Source organism: Meles meles, chromosome 2, assembly GCF_922984935.1.
Source record: "Meles meles chromosome 2, mMelMel3.1 paternal haplotype, whole genome shotgun sequence".
In the NCBI taxonomy this organism is placed as follows: domain Eukaryota; kingdom Metazoa; phylum Chordata; class Mammalia; order Carnivora; family Mustelidae; genus Meles; species Meles meles.
In genome coordinates, this window is record NC_060067.1 from 27,884,596 (window position 1) to 27,900,262 (window position 15,667).

General features: G+C 40.0%; 1 protein-coding gene across 2 annotated transcripts in view; it reads left to right on the forward strand.

The window, feature by feature from the left end:
* FRYL (FRY like transcription coactivator) overlaps window positions 1-15,667 on the forward strand; it is a 259,514-nt gene that overhangs the window by 37,375 nt on the left and 206,472 nt on the right. The window contains exon 3 of one of the 2 annotated variants that reach the window (XM_045986638.1): window positions 942-1,117. The exons of the other annotated variant lie outside the window; for it this stretch is intronic. The gene's annotated coding sequence lies outside the window, so the exon portion shown is untranslated. The remainder of the gene's footprint in view (window positions 1-941; window positions 1,118-15,667) is intronic. 2 annotated transcript variants of the gene reach the window in all.

Genomic DNA, 15,667 nt, shown 5'->3' on the forward strand with positions numbered 1-15,667 from the left:
AATAACCTTACTGTGAACATTTATATCCATAATTTTGCATGGATGTATTTTATCATTTCTCTTGGTCTGTCCTACCCAGGAGTGGAGTTGCCAGGTCATGTGGAACTTGGGTTGTTTCCAGTATTTCACTTTTACAAATAATCCCACAGCGGTCCTGCCGTACACTTGATTTTGTGAGTGTACAAGTATATCTATAGGAGAATGTCCCAGAAAGAGGATTGTTGGGTCAAAGGATACATTCTTAAGTTTGTAGATACTGGCATTACCACTGGCAACAGAAAGTGCTTATTTCTTAGGATATTTGGGGGTGTACTTTTTTTTTTAATTTAAATTATTTATTTATTTATTTATTTGACACAAAGAGAGAATGAGAGAGAGCGAGCGCACGCAGAAGCAGGCAGAGTAGCAGGCAGAGGGAGAGGAGAAAGCCCAACATGGGGCTCGATTCCAGGACCCTGGGATCATGACCTGAGTGAAAGGCAGACGCTTAACCAACTGAGCCAACCAGGTGCCCCAAAGGGTGTACCTTTTGAAATAAATAAAGGCAGTTCTAGGGTCGTTACCCCAAGTCCTGTAAAGTATATGTCCTCAGGTACTACGGAAGTACTCTTATGATGATTGGTCTTGTGTCATTAAGAAACAGTTCATTATGTTTAGACGATGACGAAGTTTATAATACATTTGAGAAAGATGTTATGGGTGGCAAAAAAATCTTTAATTTAGAACCTTCAAAAGACAAATTCTCATTTTGTTTTCTCTCTCTTCTTTCCCTTTGTAGTTGAGATTTTTATATAAGAAAGTTCTTCTTGTCTAGATTCTTAATTATAAAAACTAATTTCAATAATGGTACTTGTTCTATGAAAACAACTCCTGTTTTAAACATGGGTGTTACTAATAACCAACCATATTTCTTTCTTTTCTCTCATTTTTTTGTCTTCCAGCCTTTAGCATTCCATATTCTGCTTTGTACACGGTGAATCACTACTGCTTCACACCAGTGTGCCCACTTGTGTGCCTGTAAAGTACAAGCTCCAGATTGAAAAAGCTTCTAGATGGATCCTTTCCAAAATTGGTGTCTTTTCTACAAACTGTGTGCCTCAACAACCTGTTCTAAGTGGTAAGGATATGTACTTTTTATTTCTTCTATTTATTCAGTTATTTTAAAAAATATTTTTAAAGATTTTATTTATTTATTTGACACAGAGAGAGAAGTAGGCAGAAAGGCAGGCAGAGAGAGAAGGGGAAGCAGGCTCCCTGCTGAGCAGAGAGCGTGACTCGGGACTTGATCCCAGGACCCTGGGATCATGACCTGAGCTGAAGACAGAGGCGTAACCCACTGAGCCACCCAGGCGCCCCTATTCAGTTATTTTTTTTTAAAGATTTATTTATTTGAGGGGCACCTGGGTGGCGCAGTGGCTTACGCCTCTGCCTTCGGCTCAGGTCATGATCTCAGGGTCCTGGGATCGAGCCCCGCATCGGGCTCTCTGCTCGGCGGGGAGCCTGCTTCCTCCTCTCTCTCTGCCTGCCTCTCTGCCTCCTTGTGATCTCTGTCTGTCAAATGAATAAATAAAATCTTAAAAAAAAAAAAAGATTTATTTATTAGAGAGACAGAGCCCGAGGGGAAAGGAAGGGCAGACACCCCGACACCCCCCTACCCGCCGCACTGAGCATAGAGCCTGTCTCCATCCCCAGAACCTGAGATCATGACCCAAGCTGAAACCAAAAGCCAGACACTCAACAGACTGCACCACCCGGGCACCCAAGGATATGTACTTTTTAACAGAATAATAAAAATTTATAAAAACAATTTTTTTTTGGATTGCCTTCCCCCTTTATTATGCCTTCTCTCCTTATAGATGAGTAATACCTGCCTTTTTTTTTTCTTGCTAATTTTTAAAAAATCACATCTGAAAATAGCAGTAACATCAGGTTTTTCGAGGCTACAAAACGTTCTTTCCACATGAGATTCTGGGTCCAGTGTAATATCAGATATTTATAAGGAGTAAATATAAAAATAGGTAAACCACTGTGTGTGTACATCATGTACTCTGTAAGTACTCCATTAATCCGTTATTGGAAGGTTGAGGTAGTTCATCGGGTATGTTGGGTCCATTGGGTCAAGAACCTCATCTTACTTCCCATTGATGCGTGTTGTGTAGTTACATATTTATGGAGATGATAAGAGAGGTGTGTGATGCCAACTCTTCTTTTTTTAGCCTGGCACTATGTGTGCCTTTTCATATTCTAACAGTTTTTGGAAGCATAGATGCTGGTTAGCCAACATGTTTTTTGAACATCCCTGAGATTTACTCAGTACGTTTTTGGCCAGGCTGGGGGTGGGGTGGGGCAGGGCAGAGGCATAAAGTTGAGCAGAACCAGTTACTTCTATAGGAGACGTTTAAGAGAAAATTATTGAAGTAGGCTCATTTTGAGTGTTAGTCAACAAATATTTACCCAATGGAAATATATGACGATATTTAGCATTGTAGAGAAGTCAGTGACCAAGTGGAACCATGGTGTTAGATGAGGATGCACGGTCGGGAGGTTGAATGAAGAATGGGGTACATTTTAGCCCTAGTTCTAATCATTAATTGCCTCGTGTTCTTGAGTAGAAGTTAATTAGCCTCAGTATACCTCAGTTTTCTCATTGATGGAATGAGTGAATTAAACTAAATGATTTATAAGGTGTTGTGGTGCTGTCATACCACACCAAACACTTTGAGGATTGTTATGAAAAGATTGGTAGATTGCTCGTTTTTTGAGGATACCTTTCTTCTATAAGCCCTTTGATAGAGACATTTTTGGACTGCATTCTGTGAATTATGGAGTTACAATAAGGCTTCCACTAACAACATTTTTCAGTTAATCCTTTTGTTTTGAAGTTGATGTCTTTTATTTCTCGCCACATTTTTATTCTTCTCTTGACCTCTAGAATTTTCCATTATTTGATGCCGATATTCCCTTTCTGTTTCTTGTGTTATGTTGGTGGCTCTCATCATGCTTCTTTGATCGGCCTGGCCTCCATCATTCTCACCTGACTGATTTTCCAAGATCGCTACATCTTAGACCAGAGCTTCTGGTCCTGGGCCCCTTACCTACAGACACCTTTTGAAATACGCTTGGGAGAAGGGTATGATTCTTTGGCAGGTAGTAGAAGCCAATTAGTTAATCAGCATTAGTTTGCCGGGACTGGAGCCCCAAAGTTCTGCGTATTGCTCACACCCCACCCCTTTTTACCTTAGGCCTCCCCATCACCTGGAACGCTTCTATTTCTGAGGTTTTGGAAAGTTTCCTGTCATGATCATTACCCTCTGTCACATCCCACTTCTCAAATCTGTTCTTAGCCTTCATTATGACTTGCAGTTTCTTGGCATTTTTTTGTTTTTCTAACCAAGTGAGCTATTTCCTAGCCTCATTAGCTTTCCTCTTACCCAAACTCCATGATCATTCTTGCATCATATATTCTCTTGCCTTTTTAAAATTCTGAGCAACTGCTTCACCAAATCTCAAACCCAAGTTCCTTTGCCATATATATCCTTTCCCTCCTAGTTCTGGATGCTTGATGTAGTTGGGAAAGGACACATGACTAAGTTTGGATCTACTCAGGAGTCATTGACTTGATCTCTGAACTGGTTCTTTTCAAAGTTGGTTTCTTATCATTCCTTTGAAAGATTCATATCTTGTCACAGTCCAGTTGCCTTTTTGGGGTGATCTAGCATACTTCCCTGACCTATTCTTTTTTACTTCTAATTTTTTTCTGTGTCTGAATAAGAAATGTTTTGCTTTATTTGTAATTTTTATTAAGGAAAATTTTAAATTTATATAAAAGTAAATGGACTAGTATAATGAACCCTCTTGGGTTTAATAATTATCTCAGGTTTAATAATTATCAAGTCATGGCCAAATTGTTTGTCTATCTCCCACCGACTTCTCTGCCACTCCTGTATCATTCTATTTTTTTTATTTTTTAAAGATTTTATTTATTTATTTGACAGACAGAGATCACAAGTAGGTAGAGCAGCAGGCAGAGTGAGAGGGGGAAGCAGGCTCCCTGCTGAGCAGAGAGCCCAATGCGGGGCTCAATCCCAGGACCCTGAGATCATGACCTGAGCTGAAGGCAGAGGCTTAACCCACTGAGCCACCCAGGCACCCCTGTAGTTCTATTTTTTAAAAGAAGGTCTGCTACTTTAAGAATACGTACTGAAATACAAATAAATTATATGATGTCTAGCATTGCTTTAAAATGATACAGGAGGGGCGCTTGGGTGGCTCGGTGGGTTAAAGCCTCTGCCTTCGGCTCAGGTCATGGTCCCAGGGTCCTGGGATTGAGCCCCATCGGGCTCTCTGCTCAGCCTAATTCCCTTCCTTTCTCTCTGCCTGCCTCTCTGCCTACTTGTGATCTCTCTGTGTCAAATAAATAAATAAAATCTTAAAAAAAAATAAAATAAAAAATACAACTACAATACCATTATCACCTTTAAAAAAAAAAACCAGCAACAGTCCCAGTGTAATAAAATATCCAGTTGGTGGTAATTTTGATTCTTTTATACAGTTTTAAAGGTGACTTGATTGACTCAGCATCTAGAAAGCCCTCCCTTCAGTACAGTTTAACTTTTCTCCTAAGGTTCCCCCTCCCCGCTTGTCCTTAAAATTTATTTGTTGAACAAATTGGGTCTTCGTCCTGTAGATGTGAATGATCCTGATTACATTCCTGTTAAGTGACTCAACATACTCTTCTGTCCTTTGTATTTCTTGTTAATTGGTAGTTGGATCTAGAGACTTGCTCAGATTCAGGTTCACTTTCTTTTGGCAAGTCTGTGTGTTTGACAAGTGTCTATCTGGTGCACAGAGCTTTTAGTTCTCCCTCTTTTAATGTTGATTAGTTGCCCTTTGTACTCAATGCTTTAGTTCAGGGGATGGCAAACTTTCCCTGTAAGGGGCCTGACAGCGTGTTATTTTAGGCACGGTGGGCCATCTGGTTTCCTCTGATGCAGCTACTAACTTTGCCCTTGAAATGGGAAAGCAGCCGTAGACAAAACATAAATGAATGGGTGTAGCTGTGTTCTAATAAAACTTTATTTACAAAAACAGGAGATGGACTCCCTGCTTTAGGTCTATTAAATAATTAGGGGTTGCAAGACAGAGATCTGTTAATACTATAGCTTTACTGTTCATTTATCAAGTGAAATCTTCTATAAAGAGAAACTGTTCCTCATGTACTATTTGTTACTTAGTTGTATAGTTTGTATAGGAAAGGTTGGAGAAAAGCTTGATAGTTTCCCCTGGCTTACCAATTTCAAAACAGTGAGTTGGTTATATTAACCTTCTCTAACAGTGATCAGTTAGGGTTGCCCCTTCTCCCCAGACTCATTATGGACTCTTAGATTTGAACATAATGGATTATTTTTATTAGTGCTTAAATTATTTAAACCTTGGTCAGTGGGAGCCTTTTAAAGTTGCTTACTGAATTATTTTGACATGACTCTAGTAGTTTTTGATAGCTTCTTGATTATCTGGTATGACAAGGAGTTCCAGGCACGTCATGTACATTTCCTCCCCACACCTGGTATTCCTGGACCCTAGGGACCCCTGACTGCTTTAGTGGGGAATGGATTTCAAGACTATAATCTGGGTTCTACAAGTTCGCATATCTAATAGATTGATCATTGTTTCTAGGTATTTTCAGTAGTCAAAATTAGGGGAATTTTTTTTTTTTTAAGATAGAGACCCTCATGAATTCAAACTGATACTTCCAGTTCTGTTTCAGCTCTATACGATTTTTGCTCAGTCTTTTATTTTTTTTATTTTACATCTATCTTTTTCTCTGCTGAGAATCCTGGTTCTCAGTGACACCAGGAATAATACAATTAGAACATTCCATAATTCCTCATTTTGAGTACCCGTGTGTGTTAAACACACAGCAGTCTTAGACCAGCAGTACAAGTGTTAAAGCTTTGTGTCTGCCTTCTTTTGCCCAACATTTTGTCTGTGAGATTTACCCATGTTGTGTGAAATAGTTTGTTTTTTTCATAGCTGTGTAGTATTGCATTGTGGGAACTGCCGCAATCTATCTATCTGTTCTCCAGTTGATGGCTATTTTAGTTGCTTCTAATTTGGGATAATTATGAATATAGTTGCTGGGAACATTCTTGTATGTGTCTTTTAGTGGACATAGGTACTTTTTTTCCTGGGTAGGTACCTAGCAATGGAATTTTTTTTTTTTTTTTTTTTTTTAATAAGGGGCATATTCCCTTGGGAATGTTTAGTGAAAGTATTGTGTGTGTTATCTATTGCTGTGTAACGAATCACCCCAGAAACTTAGTGGCTGAACGCAGTGAGCCATATCTCAGTTGCTGTGGGTCATTTTCTGTAGGGTGCAGCATAATTGGGAGCCTCTCACTCAGGGTTTCTCATAGAGCTGCAATCTCGGTGTCAGCAAGGGCTGCATTCATCCCAAGACTCAGTTGGAGGGGAAACAAAGGAGCCCTTGGGGGTGCTTTCAAGCACAGTGTGGTGATTATTGGCAGGTCTCAAATCCTTTCTAGCTGTTGGCCAGAAACTAGTTCCCTGGGCTTCTCCCCACGGCACTTAACAATATGGGAGCTGGTTGTAAGGTTGGAGCAAGGGAGAAACGGTGTCCACAATGGAAGCCATGACCTTTCAAAACCTGTTCTTAGAGTGACAACCTGTCACATATGCTGCATTCTTCTAAAAAAATTTATTGTGTTAAAAAAATATATATATATGTAAAATATATAACATGAAATACACCTTGTTACCCATTGTTTTTGTTGTTGTTGTTTTTTAAATGTTTTATTTATTTGACAGAGAGAAATCACAATTAGGCAGAGAGGCAGGCAGAGAGAGAGGAGGAAGCAGGCTCCCTGCTGAGCAGAGAGCCGGATGCGGGGCCTGATCCTAGGACCCTGGGATCATGACCTGAGCCGAAGGCAGAGGCTTTAACCCACTGAGCCATCCAGGTGCCCCATGTTACCCATTGTTGAGTGTATCGTTCATTTGCATTAAGTACATCACACCACCATCCATCTCCAGAACTTTCTCTGTCTTTCCAAACCAAAACTCTAGACCCCTTAAATATTACTAATGCTCCATTTCCCTCTTGCCCCAACCCCTGGCAGCCGCTCTTCTCCTTTCTGTCTCTGAATCTGACGACTCTGGGTCCTTCATGAGCAAAATCATAACGGTATTCGTCCTTTTGTGACTTATTTCAGCTTAGCAAAAGGTCTTCAAGATTTCATCCGTGTGCACGTGTCAGAATTTCATTCCTTCTTTTAGGCTGAATAGCATTCCATTGTTTGTATACAAACAAGTATACACCATGTTTTACTTACCCATGCGTTTGTTGGTGGACATTTGTTTCCTCCTTTTGGCTATTGTGAAAAAATGCTGCTAGGAACATGGATGTTCTGCTGCATTCTGTTCTTAGAAACAAGTCTCTAAATACAGTCCTCACTAAAGAGGAGGTAATTACCTGAGGGTGTGAATACCAGGAAGTGTGGGGATCCTGGGGCCCCTCCCAGAGGCTGCCTACCATACTGTTGAAGGCAGTCTGAATAATTGTTCTCTGTTCAGCTGTGCCACCAACTGCATATACATTTAAGCTTATCTGTTTTAATTTTGATACTTAGTAATTGTTCTAAAATGTAATTTTGTTTTATAATCATGTATAACAATTTCATGGTTCCAAAGTCAAATCTGCAAAACAAGATTTATACAAACGAATCTAATTTCCATCTCTGGTTTCTCTACTTTCCCTTCCAAGTAATTGCATTCTAAAAATTTGTTCTGTTTGTTTGTTTGTTTGTTTGTTTGTTTTAATATAATCAAAACATATATTCATAGTCTTCCTTTCTCATATAGAATACTATATGTATGCCTTACTTTTTTCACTTAATATATCCTGGAGATCCCTTCTTAGTAGTAAATTACTCATTCTGTTTTACAGCTACATTGAGACTGTGTGGTTCATTTAGCCAGTTCCTAATTGGTGGGCATTTGAATTGTTCCCAATTTCTTGTTCATAGTACTGCTATGAATAGCCTTGTGCATATACATGTCTTTTTATATTTTGCCATTGTGTATTTGGGACAGATTCCTAGATACGGGATTGCAGGGTCAAGGGGTAAGTGAGTATGCAGTCTTACTAGATATTGCCAGATTTATCCTCTCGTCTCTGTCTCTGTATTCCCATCAATAATGTGTGCGAGTGCCTATTTGTCTATACATAACCTCAGCAACAGAATATGTTGTCAGATTTTTGGTTTTTTTTTGCCGAATGGAGTATCCTTGTCATGTTAATTTCCATCTCATTATGAGTGAAATCGAATATCTTTCTTTTTAAAAAGATGTTATTTATTTATTTGACAAAGATCACACGAAGGAGGAGCAGTAGGCAGAGGGAGATTTGAGCGGAAGGGAGGGAGCTCAACCCCAGGACCCTGGGATCATGTCCTGAGCTGAGCTGAAGGCAGATGCTTAACCAGCTGAGGCACCCAGGAGCCCCTGAATATTTTTTTAACTTTTTAAAATTTCTTTATCTCTAGACATTTTAGAATCATTTAAGTCAACAATGAATTTTTAAAGATACTATTACACCAAATTTACATTGAGGTATCCATTGGGCTGAATATATTTTTATATGGTTAGGATGTAAGTACATTCCTTTTTCTGTTAACTATCAATTTTTTTTAGCCCCATTTTCTCTAGGTTTGTTGATATTTTCTACTTTTTAAGCCTTTTACATATTAGGAATATCAGTGTCTTTGTCTGTTTTCTTCTTCCTGGCAGTTATATGGAAGTTTTTCTGATCTCCTTGCTTTATTTTGCTTCTCCTTTTCCAAAAATGTTACATTTACTCTTTCCGCTTTGGTATTCCACATCATAAAGCTCAGACCTAATCCTTGACTTCTTCAACTTAACAGTCCCCAGATCGAATTCCACTTTATCCCCAAACTTGATGTGCCCGTATTCCCTTTATTAGGTAATGGCGCTATCGGTAATTTTTCCCAGTAGAGCACCGGAAGTGGTCTTTCCTGGTCTGTTGATCATTCAGCAAGCGTTTGTTAAGCCCTACCAGCTACTGGTGCAGACGCCAGGGAACCAATGGTCATAGTCCTACCTCTCAGGGAATAAGCTAATGTGCTTGGGGGGCGGTGGTGGTGTTGATCTATATATACACAAACCCACGTCTAAATTTGTGGTACGTATTTCAAGTGAGAATTTAAAGGTTGGGACATATGACTAGGTTGGAGAGGTTAGGAGGCTCACCTCTTTGAGGGTCATTTTTTAAACTGAGGTTTGGTGGAAAACATGAGGTGCCGGTTTCCGGATAATAGGAAACAGTGCCTGAAGGATCCTGAGGCGGAAAGAAGTTGGACTTCTAGGAAACGAAAAGCCTGCCTGACTGGCATGTAGGGAGGAGGGGTGGAGAGCCTTGAGATGCAGTGTGGTTTACTTCATAAAAAATCACTCTGGCTGAGGTGGGGGGAATGCCCCGGGGGGGGGGGGGGGACATGCCAGTTGGTTAGGCGGCTGTAGTAGTATTTGTGAAAAGTGTTGGTCTCCCATTCGCTCGGCTGTGAAATTCTTTGAGCTGTACTTCAGTTCTTAGTGCCTCCCACAGCCTTCCTTCCAGGAAGTTCTCTCTTGACTACTCCAGTGGGTTTTTACAAACTGGTTCTGCTGTTTCAGTCTTTCCTCCTATCTGCTCCAGAAGGTAATTTTTAGAAATCACAGGTCTGCTCCTATCACTTCCTTTCTCAAAAACTCATGGCGGCTCCCTGAGTTGGTTAATTTTGTGTGTCAACTTGACTGGTTTAAAGGATGCCCAGAGAGCTGGTAAACATGATTTCTGGGTGTGTCTGTGAGGGTGTTTCCACAGGAGATTAGCATTGAAGTCGGTAGACTCAGTAAAGAAGATCTACCCTCCCCACTGTGGGTGGACATCCCCAGTTCTCCCAGGATCCAAATAGAACAAAAGGGCAGAGAGAAGGTGAATTTGTTTGTGTTCCTTGTGCCAGGACCTCCATCTTCTGCTGCCCTCAGACATTTAAGTTTTAGGTTCTTGGGCCTTTAGAGTCTAGGACTTACACACAGAGCAACCCCAGCCCCTACCTTTGGCCTCAGACGAGAATTACAAGAGTTACGTCATTGACCCCTCTGGGTCTCAGTTCCCTGTGGGACTACTGCTGAATTATACCACTGGCTTTCATGGTTCTCCACTTTGCAGATGGTACATCATGGGACTTCTCCATAATCACATGAGCTAATTCCACAGTAAACCTCGTATATACCTTTCTCTCTTTTGGTTTTGTTTCTCTGTAGTCTCTGAGCCACTGACCAGTACACTCCCTCATTGTGGGAAGATGAATGCCCACCTGAAATTGAAGGCTCTGTCATTTTCTTTAAGCTTCAAAATGTACCACTCTGACACTCCTTTTCTTTAGGCAACCAAACCGATATGTTTTACCTCTTTTCTTTAGCTCTTGTTCATCTTCTGTCATGACTTCTCTGCTTCTAGAACCCTGTTTTCTCTCTCTCTCTTTTTTCCCTAAAGGTTCTCCTCAGATCCTAACTATCCCCCAGTCCTCCTTAAATCTCCTCAGTCAGGTTGCTTTTTAACCCACATACATACCCTATTTTCCTTTTTGATGCGTCAATTCTAAAATTTGTCACAGTGTCTGTTGTATTAGAAATATTCACGTTATTTATTTGGAGTGCAGAGAAGTGTGCATTTTTCATTTTTGTAACTGATAACTCAATAGATATTTTAATTGATAATGATATGAAATTCGGGGGCATTCAATGTGGTAGATCACGTATCAAAATCTTTTGTAAAAGAGACAAGTCTCAAATACAATTAAAAAAAAAATCTCATATTAAACCTTCAGGGATAGGAGAATCTTCCCTTTTGGACTGGTCTTCACAATTCGGTGAACACCAAGTAATACTTAAACTGTCTATACTAGTTTGACAAAAATATGTTTATATGGCGATATCAGAGAGCTCTTACGATTTCTGGGGAGTGGGGAGGGGGGAAATGGCTTATTTAGAGAATTCAGTATTTGATTTCTACAGTGGTGGAGAATGGCCAATAAAATCATGACGGTGTAGCATATCCGAATCTCTTCTTTTACTGAGGGGTCTTGGGGACTAATCTACTTGGCTAATTTTTTAATCAGGTGGCTTGGTGGGTTGAATGCACTCATCTGCATGTTGACAAATTGTACTGTACTTGCTTCTCATGTGTGATTTTGTTTGTACATCAGGGCCGGCCTGCGTGTTTCTTTTGCGAATAGTACTAGCATTTACTGCTTGCAAAAACAATTTTATGTTCTCCATCTTTTTTTTTTTTTTTTTTAAATTCTTACAGGTCTTCTTACTTCTTTTCTCCTTTCCTCTCCCTCTCTCCCTCTCCTCCTATAAATGAGGTTAAGTCACTTTGTTAATATTGCTTAATATCGTATAACTCTTCTTTTTTTTTTTTTTAAAGATTTTATTTATTTATTTGACAGACAGAGATTACAGGTAGGCAGAGAGGCAGGCAGAGAGAGAGAGAGAGAAGCAGGCTCCCCGCTGAGCAGAGAGCCCGATGCGGGACTCAATCCCAGGACCCCGAGATCATGACCTGAGCCGAAGGCAGCGGCTTAACCCACTGAGCCACCCAGGCGCCCTCGTATAACTCTTCTACACACATCGTGCTGCCTTCTCATCTGGGGTCGTTTCTCTGTAATTATAATGGAGATGGGGTTTCCGTAGATTGGTTTTACGTGGGACTTTTTAGATACTTTAGTCTGTTTGGATCACCTCTTGAAATGACTATTTTTTGTCTTCTTACATATTGAAGCAATAAAGTGGTTGGGCGATTTTAATAATTTTAATAATTCCATCCTGAATGGGATTTGTTTTGTCTTTGGAAATGCAGTGGGGACTAAACCTTTTAAACCTATTTTAAAAGTTAATTTCCCAAAGTCACGTTTCACATTTTTGGTGTTTCAGCAGTAATAACGAAAGAGAAGTGTTTGATTATATTATTTTAAGGTAAAAATACCTTCATGGAAATTCTTAGTGAGCTTGCTTAAGATGAAATTAGGACTTTAAGTGTTAGTTTTTGCAATATGATTTTTTTAAAAAATGGTTTGAAACCTTACGCAGGAAAGGTGGTTATAGGTAAGAATCAAATCATCATTTGATAGTGTGATCTTCAATCCTATTGCATTTGGTTTGGAGTGGTGTAAGTTTTTATTTTTAAAACTGAGAATCTATAAAGCAAAGCATGTTTCCTGTAGCTCGTGGTTTGATAGGTTTATGAAAGGCTTAAGTGATAAAATTGTCCCAAGTGAAATATTGCATTCCACGTAGGATTTATGTAACCAGTCGTCAGGTGAAAACCTGGTGAGGTAGGAGAGTGACTCACTTCCTTGCTTTGCACTCTCCACTACTGTTTCCTCTCTCCTTTCTGATCCTTCATGAGAATTCCAGTTTCCAGTACAATCGCAGCCCTAATCCAGAAGCCCAATCTATTAAAAGATAAGCATTTGTTATTTTGTAATGAGTTCCATTTGTACCATATTGGAACTTTTTTTTTTTTTTTAATTTTTATTTATTTATTTATTTATTTATTTATTTTTTTTTTTTTAAAGATTTATTTATTTGACAGATAGAGATTACAAGTAGGCAGAGAGGCAGGCAGAGAGAGAGGAGGAAGCAGGCTCCCAGCTAAGCAAAGAGCCCGATGCGGGGCTCGATCCCAGCACCCCGGGATCATGACCTGAGCTGAAGGCAGAGGCTTTAACCCGCTGAGCCACCCAGGCGCCCCTAATTTTTATTTATTTGACAGTCAGAAATCACAAGCAGGCAGAGAGGCAGGCAGAGAGAGAGGAGGAAGCAGACTCCCCGCGGAGCAGAGAGCCCGATGTGGGGCTTGATCCCAGGACCCCAGGATCATGACCTGAGCCGAAGGCAGAGGCCTCAACCCACTGAGCCACCCAGGCGCCCCCATATTGGAACTTTCTAAACACTCTCCTTGTAGGACAGTTGAAGAGCCATGGTCCTAGAACTGGATGGATCTCAGAGTCTATAAGGTCACAGATCTGTCTTATTCACTGTTTGTGTCCTTCACTGCCTAGCTTGGCAAACCATCAGGCTCAGCAAAGGTAGTAGAATTATCTCTGTTCTTATTTATTACACTCTACCTGGTTTTACGTTTCTGGAAAGCTTAAACTTTTTTTCTTCCCCTTTTTGCTTTATTCTAATAAATCATCTAGTTAGTATTTACGTCTGCCCTTAGTATGATTTCAGTGTATATCAAGATTCTTAAGAAGAAGAGTATAATATCTAAATTGGGAAGTTGGTGCAGAGACAGCATTCCAAGGGTATTATTCTGATGACCCTGAACTGTCTGCTAAACTGAGCCGGGGACCAACTATTATCCCAATATAAAGGAGGAATAAAGGAAAATGGGCCTATCCAGCACTAGGAGAAAAAGGATGATTTAAGTGTAGCGTGGAAAAGTTTCATTTTAAACCACAGATGTGGCAATTGATACTTGTATAGTTCGTCAGTTTTCCTTGTAAAGGTAGAGACTGCTAACTGAGTTTTGCAGCTGATTGAATTATCACCGGTGTTTAAACTGAGCATCCATCTTTGGGAAACATTTTAGGTGAAAGATTATTTTAAGAACTCTGGCTACAACAGAGGAATGTCACTTTCCTTTATAAAGTTGTTCTAGTACTTTTAAATTGATAATAAGACATTAACAGAAGATTGAATTTAGTCTTAAAATAAGCTACAAAGCTCTTTGATTTGTTGGCCATAATACAATTTCTCCTTTCTCCCTCTTTTTTAGACTTTAAAAAAAAAATCGATTTGTAGCTTCATATCACTGTGGTTAGAAAAGATGCTTGATATGATTTCAGTCCTCTTAACTTTGGTCAGACTTGTTTTGTGGCTTACCATGTGAGCTGGTCTAGAGAATGGTCCCTGTGCACTTGAGAATGTACTGTTGCTTTTGGATGGGACATTCTTTTTTTTTTTTTAAAGATTTTGTTTATTTGTTTGACAGACAGAGATCACAAGTAGGCAGAGAGGCAGGCAGAGAGAGAGGAGGAAGCAGGCTCCCCGCTGAGCAGAGAGCCTGACTTGGGACTCGATCCCAGGACCCTGAGATCATGACCTGAGCTGAAGGCAGAGGCTTTACCCACTGAGCCACCTAGGCATCCCTGGATGGGACATTCTTTATATATGTTAGACCTGTCTGGTCTAACATGTCGTTTAAGGTTGACGTTTTCTTATCATCTGTCTGGATAAGCTATCCATTGATGTAAGTGGGATATTCAAGCTGTTATAGTATGGCTATTTCTCCATTCATATCTATTAATATTTGCTTTATATATCCAGATGCTCCTATATTAAGTTAATAAGTATTTGCAAATGTTACATCCTCCTGTTGGATTGACCCCTTTATCATTATATAACGCACTTGCCCTTTGTCTCGTCTCCTCTTCTTACAATCTTTGTTTTGAAGTCTGTTTTTTTTTTCTGAAATAAGTATAAGTACACCAGCTTTCTTTTAGTTTCCATTTATATGGAGTATCTTTCTTTTTTTAGAGAGTGTGTGCTTATAATGGGGGGTGGGGTGGGGTAGGGTTAGAGCGGGGAGCAGTGCAGAGGGGGAAGGAGAGAGAAAGAATCTTAAGCAGGCTCCATGCCCAGCTTGGAACCCCATGCAGGGCTTGGTCCCAGGACCCTGAGATCATGACCTGAACCAAAATCAATAGTCGGATGCTTAACCAACTGGACCCACCCTAGTGCTCCCAGAATATCTTTTTCTATCCCTTCATTTTCAGTCTGTATATGTTCTTACAACTAAGGGAGTCTCTACTGGGCAGCATTTAGGTTTTGTTTTTTATTTTCTTATTTTTATTTTTTTTAAAGATTTTATTTATTTATTTGACAGAGAGAGAGAGATCACAAGTAGGCAGAGATTCAGGCAGAGAGAGAGGAGGAAGCAGGCTCCCTGCTGAGCAGAGAACACGACTTGGGGCTCGATCCCAGGACCCTAGGATCATGACCTGAGCCAAAGGCTCAGCTTAACCCACTGAGCCACCCAGGTGCCCCATAGGTTTTGTTTTTTAATCCATTTAGCCACTCTGTCTTTTGATTATAGTATTTAGTCCATTTATATTTAAAGTATAGTTATTGATAGGTATGTACTTATTGCCGTTTTGTTCATTGTGTTTTGGCTGTTTTTGTAGTTCCTCTATCTTTTCTTACTTTGTGGTTTGATGACATTCTTTAGTGGTGTATATTTACTGTAGGTTTTGTTTTGTAGTTAAGGTTAGCCTTTACTATAACAACTTATATCTGCTTATATCTGTAACAGTCTGTTTTAAGTTGATAAAATAGTTGCCAACTTAAGTTTGATCCGCATTTGCTCCACATTTTTACTCCTCCCCGCATGTTTTTGATGTCACATTTTACATCTTTTTTCCCCCCTTTTCTCTTTTAATCCTCTCCCTTCTCCAACTCTCAAAAAAGTACCCAGAGATTAAATGCAAGGAAGCTCCAAGAGCCAAGATAAGCCAGCCCAGCATTAGCAGGCTCCCTCCCACAGGGGCCGAAGTCTGGGCACAGGGGTCTCCCTTCA